The sequence below is a fragment of the Lissotriton helveticus genome, chromosome 7 (genome assembly GCF_964261635.1).
Source record: "Lissotriton helveticus chromosome 7, aLisHel1.1, whole genome shotgun sequence".
Lineage (NCBI taxonomy): Eukaryota > Metazoa > Chordata > Amphibia > Caudata > Salamandridae > Lissotriton > Lissotriton helveticus.
The window spans coordinates 531,278,051-531,291,038 of NC_136068.1; positions in this window are offsets into that span (position 1 = coordinate 531,278,051).

Genomic DNA, 12,988 nt, shown 5'->3' on the forward strand with positions numbered 1-12,988 from the left:
ATGATTATTTGGCACAGTTAACTGACAGTTTGATCTCTATTCATCAACAGGTTCGAGAAGCTCTTCCTGACAAATCTACAGGTGAGGCCCACGATCTGCGACCAGGTGACCACGTTATGGTCAAAGTCTTCGAGAGGTCGGGCAGCTTGGAGCAAAGGTGGGGAGGACCCGAGCAAGTGCCTCTGGCCACGAGGACAAAGCGATACAAAAGGGGATGATGGACAGAGCGTTTGAACAAATCAAACACGCACCCCAGTCAACTGATCTGGGTTTAATCCATCACCATTCTTTAGTTCACTCAGCCACCCCAGTTCAGACATGGCTATATGCAAATCAGTCTGACCCTGTGCCTCATGGGAAAAGTCCAGCCCGAACTGCCAAGCCATGTCTTCCCTGGACCGGAAACAAGCATCCTGGGAACGGTTTCGGATTCATAATCCTCATCAGCCAGGCTATCTTGAATCCAGTGGCCAAGTGAACAAGGGACTCACGTCTGAGCATACCCTGCCACACTTAGGGCGAACAAAGCGATACAAAAGGGGATGATGGACGGAGCGTTTGAACAAATCAAACACTCACCCCCAGTCAACTGATCTGGGTTTAATCCATCACCATTCTTTAGTTCACTCAGCCACCTCAGTTCAGACATGGCTATATGCAAATCAGTCTGACCCTGTGCCTCATGGGAACAGTCCAGCCCGAACTGCCAAGCCATGTCTTCCCTGGACCGGAAACAAGCATCCTGGGACCGGTTTCGGATTCATAATCCTCATCAGCCAGGCTATCTTGAATCCAGTGGCCAAGTGAACAAGGGACTCACGTCTGAGCATACCCTGCCACACTTAGCGCGAACAAAGCGATACAAAAGGGGATGATGGACGGAACGTTTGAACAAATCAAACACTCACCCCCAGTCAACTGATCTGGGTTTAATCCATCACCATTCTTTAGTTCACTCAGCCAGCCCAGTTCAGACATGGCTATATGCAAATCAGTCTGACCCTGTGCCTCATGGGAACAGTCCAGCCCGAACTGCCAAGCCATGTCTTCCCTGGACCGGAAACAAGCATCCTGGGACCGGTTTCGGATTCATAATCCTCATCAGCCAGGCTATCTTGAATCCCGTGGCCAAGTGAACAAGGGACTCACGTCTGAGCATACCCTGCCACACTTAGGGCGAACAAAGCGATACAAAAGGGGATGATGGACGGAGCGTTTGAACAAATCAAACACTCACCCCCAGTCAACTGATCTGGGTTTAATCCATCACCATTCTTTAGTTCACTCAGCCACCCCAGTTCAGACATGGCTATATGCAAATCAGTCTGACCCTGTGCCTCATGGGAACAGTCCAGCCCGAACTGCCAAGCCATGTCTTCCCTGGACCGGAAACAAGCATCCTGGTACCGGTTTCGGATTCATAATCCTCATCAGCCAGGCTATCTTGAATCCAGTGGCCAAGTGAACAAGGGACTCACGTCTGAGCATACCCTGCCACACTTAGGGCGAACAAAGCGATACAAAAGGGGATGATGGACGGAGCGTTTGAACATATCAAACACTCACCCCCAGTCAACTGATCTGGGTTTAATCCATCACCATTCTTTAGTTCACTCAGCCACCCCAGTTCAGACATGGCTATATGCAAATCAGTCTGACCCTGAGCCTCATGGGAAAAGTCCAGCCCGAACTGCCAAGCCATGTCTTCCCTGGACCGGAAACCAGCATCCTGGGACCGGTTTCGGATTCATAATCCTCATCAGCCAGGCTATCTTGAATCCAGTGGCCAAGTGAACAAGGGACTCACGTCTGAGCATACCCCGCCACACTTGGGGCGAACAAAGCGATACAAAAGGGGATGATGGACGGAGCGTTTGAACAAATCAAACACTCACCCCAGTCAACTGATCTGGGTTTAATCCATCACCATTCTTTATTTCACTCAGCCACCCCAGTTCAGATATGGCTATATGCAAATCAGTCTGACCCTGTGCCTCATGGGAACAGTCCAGCCCGAACTGCCAAGCCATGTCTTCCCTGGACCGGAAACAAGCATCCTGGGACCGGTTTCGGATTCATAATCCTCATCAGCCAGGCTATCTTGAATCCAGTGGCCAAGTGAACAAGGGACTCACGTCTGAGCATACCCTGCCACACTTAGGGCGAACAAAGCGATACAAAAGGGGATGATGGACGGAGCGTTTGAACAAATCAAACACTCACCCCTGTCAACTGATCTGGGTTTAATCCATTACCATTCTTTATTTCACTCAGCCACCCCAGTTCAGATATGGCTATATGCAAATCAGTCTGACCCTGTGCCTCATGGGAAAAGTCCAGCCCGAACTGCCAAGCCATGTCTTCCCTGGACCGGAAACAAGCATCCTGGGACCGGTTTCGGATTCATAATCCTCATCAGCCAGGCTATCTTGAATCCAGTGGCCAAGTGAACAAGGGACTCACGTCTGAGCATACCCTGCCACACTTAGGGCGAACAAAGCGATACAAAAGGGGATGATGGACGGAGCGTTTGAACAAATCAAACACTCACCCCCAGTCAACTGATCTGGGTTTAATCCATCACCATTCTTTAGTTCACTCAGCCACCCCAGTTCAGACATGGCTATATGCAAATCAGTCTGACCCTGTGCCTCATGGGAACAGTCCAGCCCGAACTGCCAAGCCATGTCTTCCCTGGACCGGAAACAAGCATCCTGGTACCGGTTTCGGATTCATAATCCTCATCAGCCAGGCTATCTTGAATCCAGTGGCCAAGTGAACAAGGGACTCACGTCTGAGCATACCCTGCCACACTTAGGGCGAACAAAGCGATACAAAAGGGGATGATGGACGGAGCGTTTGAACATATCAAACACTCACCCCCTGTCAACTGATCTGGGTTTAATCCATCACCATTCTTTAGTTCACTCAGCCACCCCAGTTCAGACATGGCTATATGCAAATCAGTCTGACCCTGAGCCTCATGGGAAAAGTCCAGCCCGAACTGCCAAGCCATGTCTTCCCTGGACCGGAAACAAGCATCCTGGGACCGGTTTCGGATTCATAATCCTCATCAGCCAGGCTATCTTGAATCCAGTGGCCAAGTGAACAAGGGACTCACGTCTGAGCATACCCTGCCACACTTGGGGCGAACAAAGCGATACAAAAGGGGATGATGGACGGAGCGTTTGAACAAATCAAACACTCACCCCAGTCAACTGATCTGGGTTTAATCCATCACCATTCTTTATTTCACTCAGCCACCCCAGTTCAGATATGGCTATATGCAAATCAGTCTGACCCTGTGCCTCATGGGAACAGTCCAGCCCGAACTGCCAAGCCATGTCTTCCCTGGACCGGAAACAAGCATCCTGGGACCGGTTTCGGATTCATAATCCTCATCAGCCAGGCTATCTTGAATCCAGTGGCCAAGTGAACAAGGGACTCACGTCTGAGCATACCCTGCCACACTTAGGGCGAACAAAGCGATACAAAAGGGGATGATGGACGGAGCGTTTGAACAAATCAAACACTCACCCCCAGTCAACTGATCTGGGTTTAATCCATCACCATTCTTTAGTTCACTCAGCCACCCCAGTTCAGACATGGCTATATGCAAATCAGTCTGACCCTGTGCCTCATGGGAACAGTCCAGCCCGAACAGCCAAGCCATGTCTTCCCTGGACCGGAAACAAGCATCCTGGTACCGGTTTCGGATTCATAATCCTCATCAGCCAGGCTATCTTGAATCCAGTGGCCAAGTGAACAAGGGACTCACGTCTGAGCATACCCTGCCACACTTAGGGCGAACAAAGCGATACAAAAGGGGATGATGGACGGAGCGTTTGAACAAATCAAACACTCACCCCAGTCAACTGATCTGGGTTTAATCCATTACCATTCTTTAGTTCACTCAGCCAGCCCAGTTCAGACATGGCTATATGCAAATCAGTCTGACCCTGTGCCTCATGGGAACAGTCCAGCCCGAACTGCCAAGCCATGTCTTCCCTGGACCGGAAACAAGCATCCTGGGACCGGTTTCGGATTCATAATCCTCATCAACCAGGCTATCTTGAATCCAGTGGCTAAGTGAACAAGGGAATCACGTCTGAGCATACCCTGCCACACTTAGGGCGAATAAAGCGATACAAAAGGGGATGATGGACGGAGCGTTTGAACAAATCAAACACTCACCCCCAGTCGACTGATCTGGGTTTAATCCATCACCATTCTTTAGTTCACTCAGCCACCCCAGTTCAGACATGGCTATATGCAAATCAGTCTGACCCTGTGTCTCATGGGAAAAGTCCAGCCCGAACTGCCAAGCCATGTCTTCCCTGGACCGGAACCAAGCATCCTGGGACCGGTTTCGGATTCATAATCCTCATCAGCCAGGCTATCTTGAATCCAGTGGCCAAATGAACAAGGGACTCACGTCTGAGCATACCCTGCCACACTTAGGGCGAACAAAGCGATACAAAAGGGGATGATGGACGGAGCGTTTGAACAAATCAAACACTCACCCCCAGTCAACTGATCTGGGTTTAATCCATCACCATTCTTTAGTTCACTCAGCCACCCCAGTTCAGACATGGCTATATGCAAATCAGTCTGACCCTGTGCCTCATGGGAACAGTCCAGCCCGAACTGCCAAGCCATGTCTTCCCTGGACCGGAAACAAGCATCCTGGGACCGGTTTCGGATTCATAATCCTCATCAGCCAGGCTATCTTGAATCCAGTGGCCAAATGAACAAGGGACTCCCATCTGAGCATACCCTGCCACACTAAGGGCGAACAAAGCGATACAAAAGGGGATGATGGACGGAGCGTTTGAAAAAATCAAACACTCACCCCCGGTCTACTGATCTGGGTTTAATCCATCACCATTCTTTAGTTCACTCAGCCACCCCCGTTCAGACATGGCTATATGCAAATCAGCCCGAACTGCCGGTCCCAGGATGCTTGTTTCCGGTCCAGGGAAGACATGGCTTGGCAGTTCGGACTGGACTGTTCTCATGAGGCACAGGGTCAGACTGATTTGCATATGGCCATGTCTGAACTGGGGTGGCTGAGTGAGCTAAAGAATGGTGATGGATTAAACCCAGATCAGTTGACTGGGGGTGAGTGTTTGATTTGCTCAAACGCTCCGTCCATCATCCCCTTTTGTATCGCTCTGGCCACGAGGACAGCAGTTTGAGTGATGAACCGGAAGAACTGGGTCCACAGCACACACTGTAAGCATGTGTCGCCTGCCTTGGTGGAACCTGCTGTGCTGACTGATCATCGAGAGATCCTGGAAACGGAGAAAGGCCAAGCTATTTCACCTGACGAATCTGAAGGAGTCTTCCCTGACCACACGATTGCTGGAGAATCCAGATATCAACTGAGACCAAGGAAATAATCTGCTTTGCCGAAAAAGACTGGTTGAGCTACCGCCCTGGGTTAGTGAAACGGAATGCCGATATGGCAAGGGGGGTGATTAGTCCTGCGTAGTGTAGTGACACCCGTCTTGACCCTCGGTGAAGAAATCAGCAGCTGCCCAGGGATAAGAGCTCCAACGATTGTTTCAACGAGTTTGTAGAAAGATCAATTATCGCTGTTGCTAAAATGCATAACAAAAGAATCATTTGTGCTGTAGGGTTTGTTGTTGCTCTGGTGGTTATGGGAATAATCACCTGGTTTGTTGAGAAAGTGGCTCCTGCTCGACAGCTTTTCGTTGCCACTACTCCAGTACCAATGGAACAACACTACTTCACGCTTCCATATCACGAGCAGAAGCATCGACAATCTTACCTAAACAATACCTTCATCCAGATGTTGCATTATACTCATAATGCCACGAATATTACCAACTGTTGGGTGTGTGGGATGATACCTGCTCACCAGAAAAAGGGAGGAACACCTTTCATTCCTTTTCCCTTCTCTCACAATGGTTCTTGTCAAGCTTAGTATGCGCTTTTGTTTGCATCTGGAAAGCCTTCAGTAGGTGGGATTAACTTTCACCTCAATAAAGTATGCTACCAAGATAAAGAAGGTTATCCGCAAGCTAAAGGAACTAAATGGGAATGGGAAGAGTATCGACCTGACAATATTTCAACACCGTATGTCTTCACAAATATGAGAACAAATAAGAACACTGGACCTTTTGTAATTTCTGTACCAAGAGTTAAAGCAGATTTATGTATTAGTAGCGTTGAGAGAATTCCAGTGGGGAGGAGTGAATGTACTGTAATTCTAACCATTGAAGGCGCCAACAACAGCACTTTTACAGCCTCGCATAATACTTACTTTGTAAGTGGCAATAAGGGATATTAACTACCTGCTGGTTGGTCTGGCATATGCTATGTGTCCTTTTTGTTGCCCCCTGTGTTTCTGGCACCAGCGTCATATCACCTCAATTTCAAGCTGTACAATGACATTTCCGAAAATAGATACAAGAGGACTATAAGTACTGATTAAGTTGATCAGACTGACACTGCTTTGCAACAATATGTTGATTTTAACTTGGGATTGTTCTTCGTGGGTACTGCATTGAACAGCAGAAAGATCAGGCGATTGATTCGTGTTGAGGAAGCTGTTACCAATCAGACAGCTATGGCACTTGGGAACATTACAGAGGAACTGCAAATTGCAAGAATTGTAGCTCTCCAGAACAGAATGGTGTTTGATGTGATTCTGGCTGATCGAGGTGGTGCATGCTGCATCATTGGCAGCAGCTGTTGTGTTTTCATTCCGGATCACTCACCTTCAGTATATGATGCAATCTCTAAACTGTATAAGATTGCTGCAGAAATTCATCCAGAGACTGGTACTTGGACTTTTGCTGGATGGTTTTGGACTCTAGTTTCTGCTTGGGGCTGGAAGCTACTGACTACCCTGTGTGTAATGATTACGATACTTTTTACATGCTGTGTATGTATTCAATGCGGTCCACTGCATTGCTCCATTTGCATCTCTGTTTGTACACCTGCCAAAAGAAATGTTGCAGAAATAAAAGCACAACAAATGTTGAACAAAGATCACCGAAATAATGCTAATAGATGTATAGGATGCATATCTAGATTACCCCAGATGAACGAATGTCTTCAGCTAACGCTAAAAGGGTCGTCTGTTGTAATTTGGCATCAATTGCGTTAGCGTTGGCTGAAGCCATCTTGTATTTAGAGGCTATCTTGTCCGTTTTGTGGAATCCATTTTGTATTTCTGGCAGCCATTTTGTTTGCCATGTGCTACCATGTGCTCACCATGTGCTCTGTCCTACCTTGCTGTTCTCTGCTCGTGAAATCTGCCTAGAGACGAGATATATTTAGCCTTTTCTGCTCCGCACATGCTCAGTTGAGCTTGCAGCTGTCCTGTCAGCTGTTAGTAGCATGTAACTGTCAGGATGTGTTTGTTATGTTAGGTTATATTTCATTTGTACAGCGCACAGCTACTAAAAGTGTCCCGGCGCTAACTCCAGAAAATTAGAATTCATCTATACTCCGATGTCAGTCTTAAAAAAGCAGCGCTTTTAGTTTTTTTTTTAAAAAGCAATGGGTCATGAATACTCCTCAGAGCCATCGGTAATAGGTTCCAAGCCAAGGCGGCTTTGCGGACAAATGAGTTACCACCAAGCCTCTGGCGGTTGAACCGAGGATTTTGCATTAAAAGCTCATCCGATGAGCGCAGGTGTCGGGAAGGTTTATAGAAGGCACATCGCTTCTGCAAATAGCTAGTGCCAAGACCATACAGAGCGCGGTGAGCCATACTAGACTTGGTAAAGTGCTTACTCCTCCTACGTGTCGACTGCATTTCTATATGACCATATATGTACATTAAACCTTCTTCTGTACTTGTACCGCCTTCTTTTGAGACCCTGTGTGGGTATAAAAGGACCATGCTCCTTCCATTCAGTGTGATACTTCATACATTACCAAAGGGTGCTGTGTGAATGTAGTTCCACCTCATGAGGTTTAATAAATACTCAGTTTTTTATTCCAGTTTCTGTGCCAACTTCTTCCTATTGGTCTGAGGACTCTGTGCAGAGAAGGATGAACCCCTTGCACTGGTAGGCCTAGCTGAGGCCCACTTCTACAAATGGTGCATAGATATGGACATGGCAATGATTGCGGAAAAGTCCGTATATATCCATCGAGGGTGCCCCAAAAAATGGACAAAGGTACTGTATGATAACTGCGGATCACGCTCGGAGAGTTCACTTGGGCAAAAGAGTTTGGGAGGATGCGTCTCATAGGGAAAGAGATAACATTAATGTCTGTACAATATTCCATATTTGTCTGTTCATCATGTGAAATATACTGTCAATTTAACATTAAACGAAATGTTAATAAAAATTATTTTTAAAAAAATTTGCCCCCGGTGACCAAGTGCCTAATCTGTGGGCATAGTTTGCAATAGCTCCCATTGATTTTTTCATGTCTATTAGCTTCCCCTCCTGCATGTGTTTCCAGTTTAGTTTTGCATCAAATAGGACTCCTAGGTAGGAAAAAGCCAGGACCTTGGCTAAACCATGGATTCCTGCCTTAAAGGTCTTTGATCTAATCGCTCCTAATTCCATGACAATGTTTTGTGAAATTAGGCGACAGGTCCAACCCATTCATAAAAGAAACAAACTCATCTATTAGGGAGTGTAGGCCCATAGGTGTGTGCGTCATCAATTCCGTGTCATCCATGTACAGCAGGACCGGCACCGCTCTCCTGCCTATCCTGGGGGTGTCAGTCTATAATGATACCGTTCATATATAGCGTAAATAAAAAAGGGGCTAAAATGAACCCTTGGCGATCCCCCTTGGTACAATTAAAATAATCAGTGAGACGCTCTTCTTGGAGTGTCTGACTGCAGCAGTGGTATGGGCATCAAGAGTATTCAATACATTTATATTCAATGGCTCAATCCCTAGGGCGGTAACTGCAAACAACAATGATGGACAGAATGTGGATCAATGTCACACATTCACCCCAGTCAAAAGATCTGGGCCCAAATCCATCGTTTTCCCACTCCACACCACCCTGGGTTAGACAATGGCGATATGCAAATCAGCGCTGACCCTGTTGCCCCATGGGAACAGTCCAGTCCGAACTACAAAAGCCATGTCCTTCCCAGAACGTAAACAAGCATCCGAGGACCGGCCCGGTTTCGAGGTAACACCTCTCATCAGCCCGGCTAGCTTGATTCCAGTGGTGTGGAGTGTCTGGGACTCACGTCTGAGCATCCCCAGTACACTTAGAGCGGTAACTGCAAACACAACAATGATGGACAGAATGTGGATCAATGTCACACATTCACCCCAGTCAAAAGATCTGGGCCCAAATCCATCGTTTTTCCACTCCACACCACCCTGGGTTAGACAACGGCGATATGCAAATCAGCACTGACCCTGTTGCCCCATGGGAACAGTCCAGTCCGAACTACAAAAGCCATGTCCTTCCCAGAACGGAAACAAGCATCCGAGGACCGGCCCGGTTTCGAGGTAACACCTCTCATAGGGCACCAAGTAAAATCCACAATTTCTTACGTTTCACCCGGTCAAATGCGGAGGCGATATCCATGAAGCTCAAAAAGAGTGCTTCATATTGGCCGATCGAATATTTAGAAATTAAAAGATAAAGATTTAGGAACTGTTCTGTAGTTGATTTTCCTGTGCAAATAATTGCACCTTTGAGATAATTTCATTTGTGTAAGCCCAGGCGGAGAGCCTATTTAGTAAAACCTGGCCCAGAAACTGGACTGTGGAGTCAATAAGGAATATGGGGCGGTAACAGTGAGGGATGTTCCTGTCCCCCTTCTTGAAAATTGGGACGATGGTAGCAGTAGACCATGAGGGTAGCATCGCGTTCCTTACTGCAGCGTTTAGCACCCTGGTCAAAACTGGAGCCATTAAATAGGTCCTGGAAGGGGGAGGGGCACCAGGGAGGCAGAAGTGGCGTGTAGGGGAAAAAACACGCGGCGGGCAAAGCTTCACATAAAAACGGAACAATTATTTTTTGTAACGTTTGATCTAATGAGGACAATATCTAGCTGTAGATTGCCGATTTTCGAATTTCCCTAGGCGTCACATCAGACTGGATCTGGAAGATTTTTTATGAGCAGTATTCCTGTGAGCCAGTAGGTGGAATCAATTGGCTTAACGCGACGTCTGCACCGGAAGTGATTTACGCGTCATCTATATAGGCATCACCTTGGTGTGTTGACGTCAGTTACTTTTCACGCCAGAAGCAAAAAGCCATGAAGTGCACTGACAATTCTGTGTCCAAACTATCGCCCTGAAGGGGAAAATTCCAGACCCTAGAAATCTGTACGCTGAACGGGAAGGATGGATGGGTCGGTAAGGAATCTGCAGCTAGATATTGTCTCAACAGGATAAGGCGTTACCCGAAGGTAAATAAGTTGTTCATCTGATAGAGACTTTTTGCTGCAGATGCCTTACCTTTGAATAGATACCAAAGCAATACCATCCTCGGTGGTGGGTCTGCAGACACATTTAAGCTTGGAAGATCTGCGGGACCGAACGAGCAAAATACCCATCCCTAAGGACCGTACGGTCCAGGCAGTACTGCTTGGTAAACGTGCGCAGGGAAGCCCATGCTGCTTCCTGGCAAGAGTCCAGGACTGCGACTCCATGTGTTAATGCAGTGGTCACAGCTTGAGCTGTGGTGGAATGGGGTCATAAAGATTCAGGCGGTTGCTTCTTTGCCAATGTGTAGGAGATCTTGATGCAGTGAACAAACCATCGAAAGATGGTTAGTTTCTGCACCACCCGACCTTTCTTTGCACCAACATAACCCACGAAGAGTTGGTCATCCACCCTGAACTCTTGTGTGCTGTCAAGGAAAAATGACAATGCTTTTTTTATGTCCAGACGGTGGTGTCACTCTTCTTCTTTAGAGGGATGTGGAGGAGCGTAGAAGGCGGGCAAGGTGACAGATTGGCCTACATGAAATGGACCACTTTCTGCAGGAAAGAGTCCCTGGTGTAAAGCACTAGTTTGTCCGGATAAAGTGATAAGAATGGAGGCTTGGAAGAAAAAGCCTGCAGCGCACTCACCCTTCATGCCGATGTAATCGCCACAAGAAAGACTGTTTTGATAGTGAGCAGCCTGAGGGGACAATTGTGTAGTGGCTCAAAAGGAGCACAGATCAAGAATGTGAGGACCAAAATAAGGTCCGACTGAGGCATAATAAAAGGAGAAGGGGGACCATGTGTATAAGGCCCTTTAAAAATGTACTTACTATAGGGGACTTTTGGGCAGGCAGCCACAAGAAGGCAGAGAGAGCAGAACGATAAGCCTTCAGAGTGCCCAAGCAGAGCCCTGCTGAGCAAGGGTAAGAATAAAAAGCAAAATATCAGAAAGGGAGGTAGAAAGTGGGTCAATGGATTTTTCATACAATATGATACAAATCGCTTCTAGTGGCAGGCATGTACCGTTTTGGTGGAGGGACGCCTGGCTGCATGAATAACATTGCAGACTCCAGGAAGAAAATCGAAAGCTATCAAATGCCACCAATCAATCTCCATGAAAGAAGTTGGTGAATTGACAGGTTCGGGTAGAGGACCCTCCCCTACTGCAGCAACAGAAGATGATCCCAAAGGGGCAGCCTGATTGGAGAATCAACACTCATGTTCAGTAGCTCGGGATACCAGGCTCTCCGTGCCCAATTCGGAGCCATAAGGATGACCTGGGCCCAGTTGTTCCTGATCTTCTTGAGAACTCTGGGCAGGAGTGGTATGGGCAAAAAGGTGTACAGGAGGCCTGAGCTCCACTCGAGACAAAACTCTCAGAGCAAGAGCTGCCTTGGAAATTCCAGCAAGCAAAACTGCTGAACTTGTGCATTCTCTGCAGAGGCCAACAGGTCTAACTAAGTATTGCTCTCTCCACTGCTAAAAGAGAAGGCGGAGGTGCAATTTATGATCCGCTAGGCATCAACGGCTGAGTTTGTACGCTATGGTGTTAAGAAAACCTGCCAGGTGTTGAACCACAAGGGATATACGCTGCTGTTCCAGCCATGTCCAGAGATCCAGGGCCTCTTGACAGAGGGTCCACCACCCCACCTCGCCCTGATTTTTGCAGGTCCTCATGGCGGTGGTGGTGTCTGTGAACACCTGCACTAGCCTTTCCTTTATGGAGAGTAGAAAGGATTTCAATACCAGTCAGATCGCACAGAGCTCCAGCATGTTGATGTTGAGTCCGAATTCTGCCGGAGACCAGAGTTCTCTGATCTCCACCTCTCCCATGTGACCAGATCCATGGGGTCCCATTGGAGCCAGAGTGCCCGGCACAGAACCAGTTTGGGGCCTCTAACCAAGCAGGACCAGAAGGCATGCCGGAGGTGTCGGGACGCTCAAAAGTGAGACGCATGGCCTCATAGAACTCTTTAATTTGAGCAGGGGTTGCTTTGGCTACCGGAAAACTGGGGAAGCGAGGAGGCGGCCAGGCTCTGAGGAACCAGTCCTCAAACGCCAATGTTCCTTTGTCACGTCGGCCGACGAATGAGAAGAAGTCAAAGCACACTCCAATTTCTTGTGCATCTTACCAGAGTTTCCTGACAATTTAGAGTGGGATAAAGAGGACTTCGGACTTCTGGAATGGTCCAGAGACCATACTTTTGAGCAAGAGCGTGATTTCCGCAGAGTCGCACGCTCGGCCACTGGCAGCTTCAGGGAGTACTCCCTCACAGCCTTTGGCATCCTGAATCGGCAGTCAGAGCATGACTGGAAGTTGTGGTCATTCTCCAGACACCGCAAACACATGACATGTAGGTCTGTCACCCACACGGCACGGCGACAGGTGCCACAGGGTTTAAAACCTGTCTTCCTCAAGGACATCCTCGACACACCAGTAGGACAAAAAAAACCTCAAAAAAGGTAGACAAAATGTCATAAAAATCCTGTCAAAAATGTACAGAGGGGTAGCTCTTCTCTCAGATCAGCGCTAACTGGCGCAGAAAAAAATTAACGTACGTAAGCGCGCAGAGGTGGAGCCTATATAG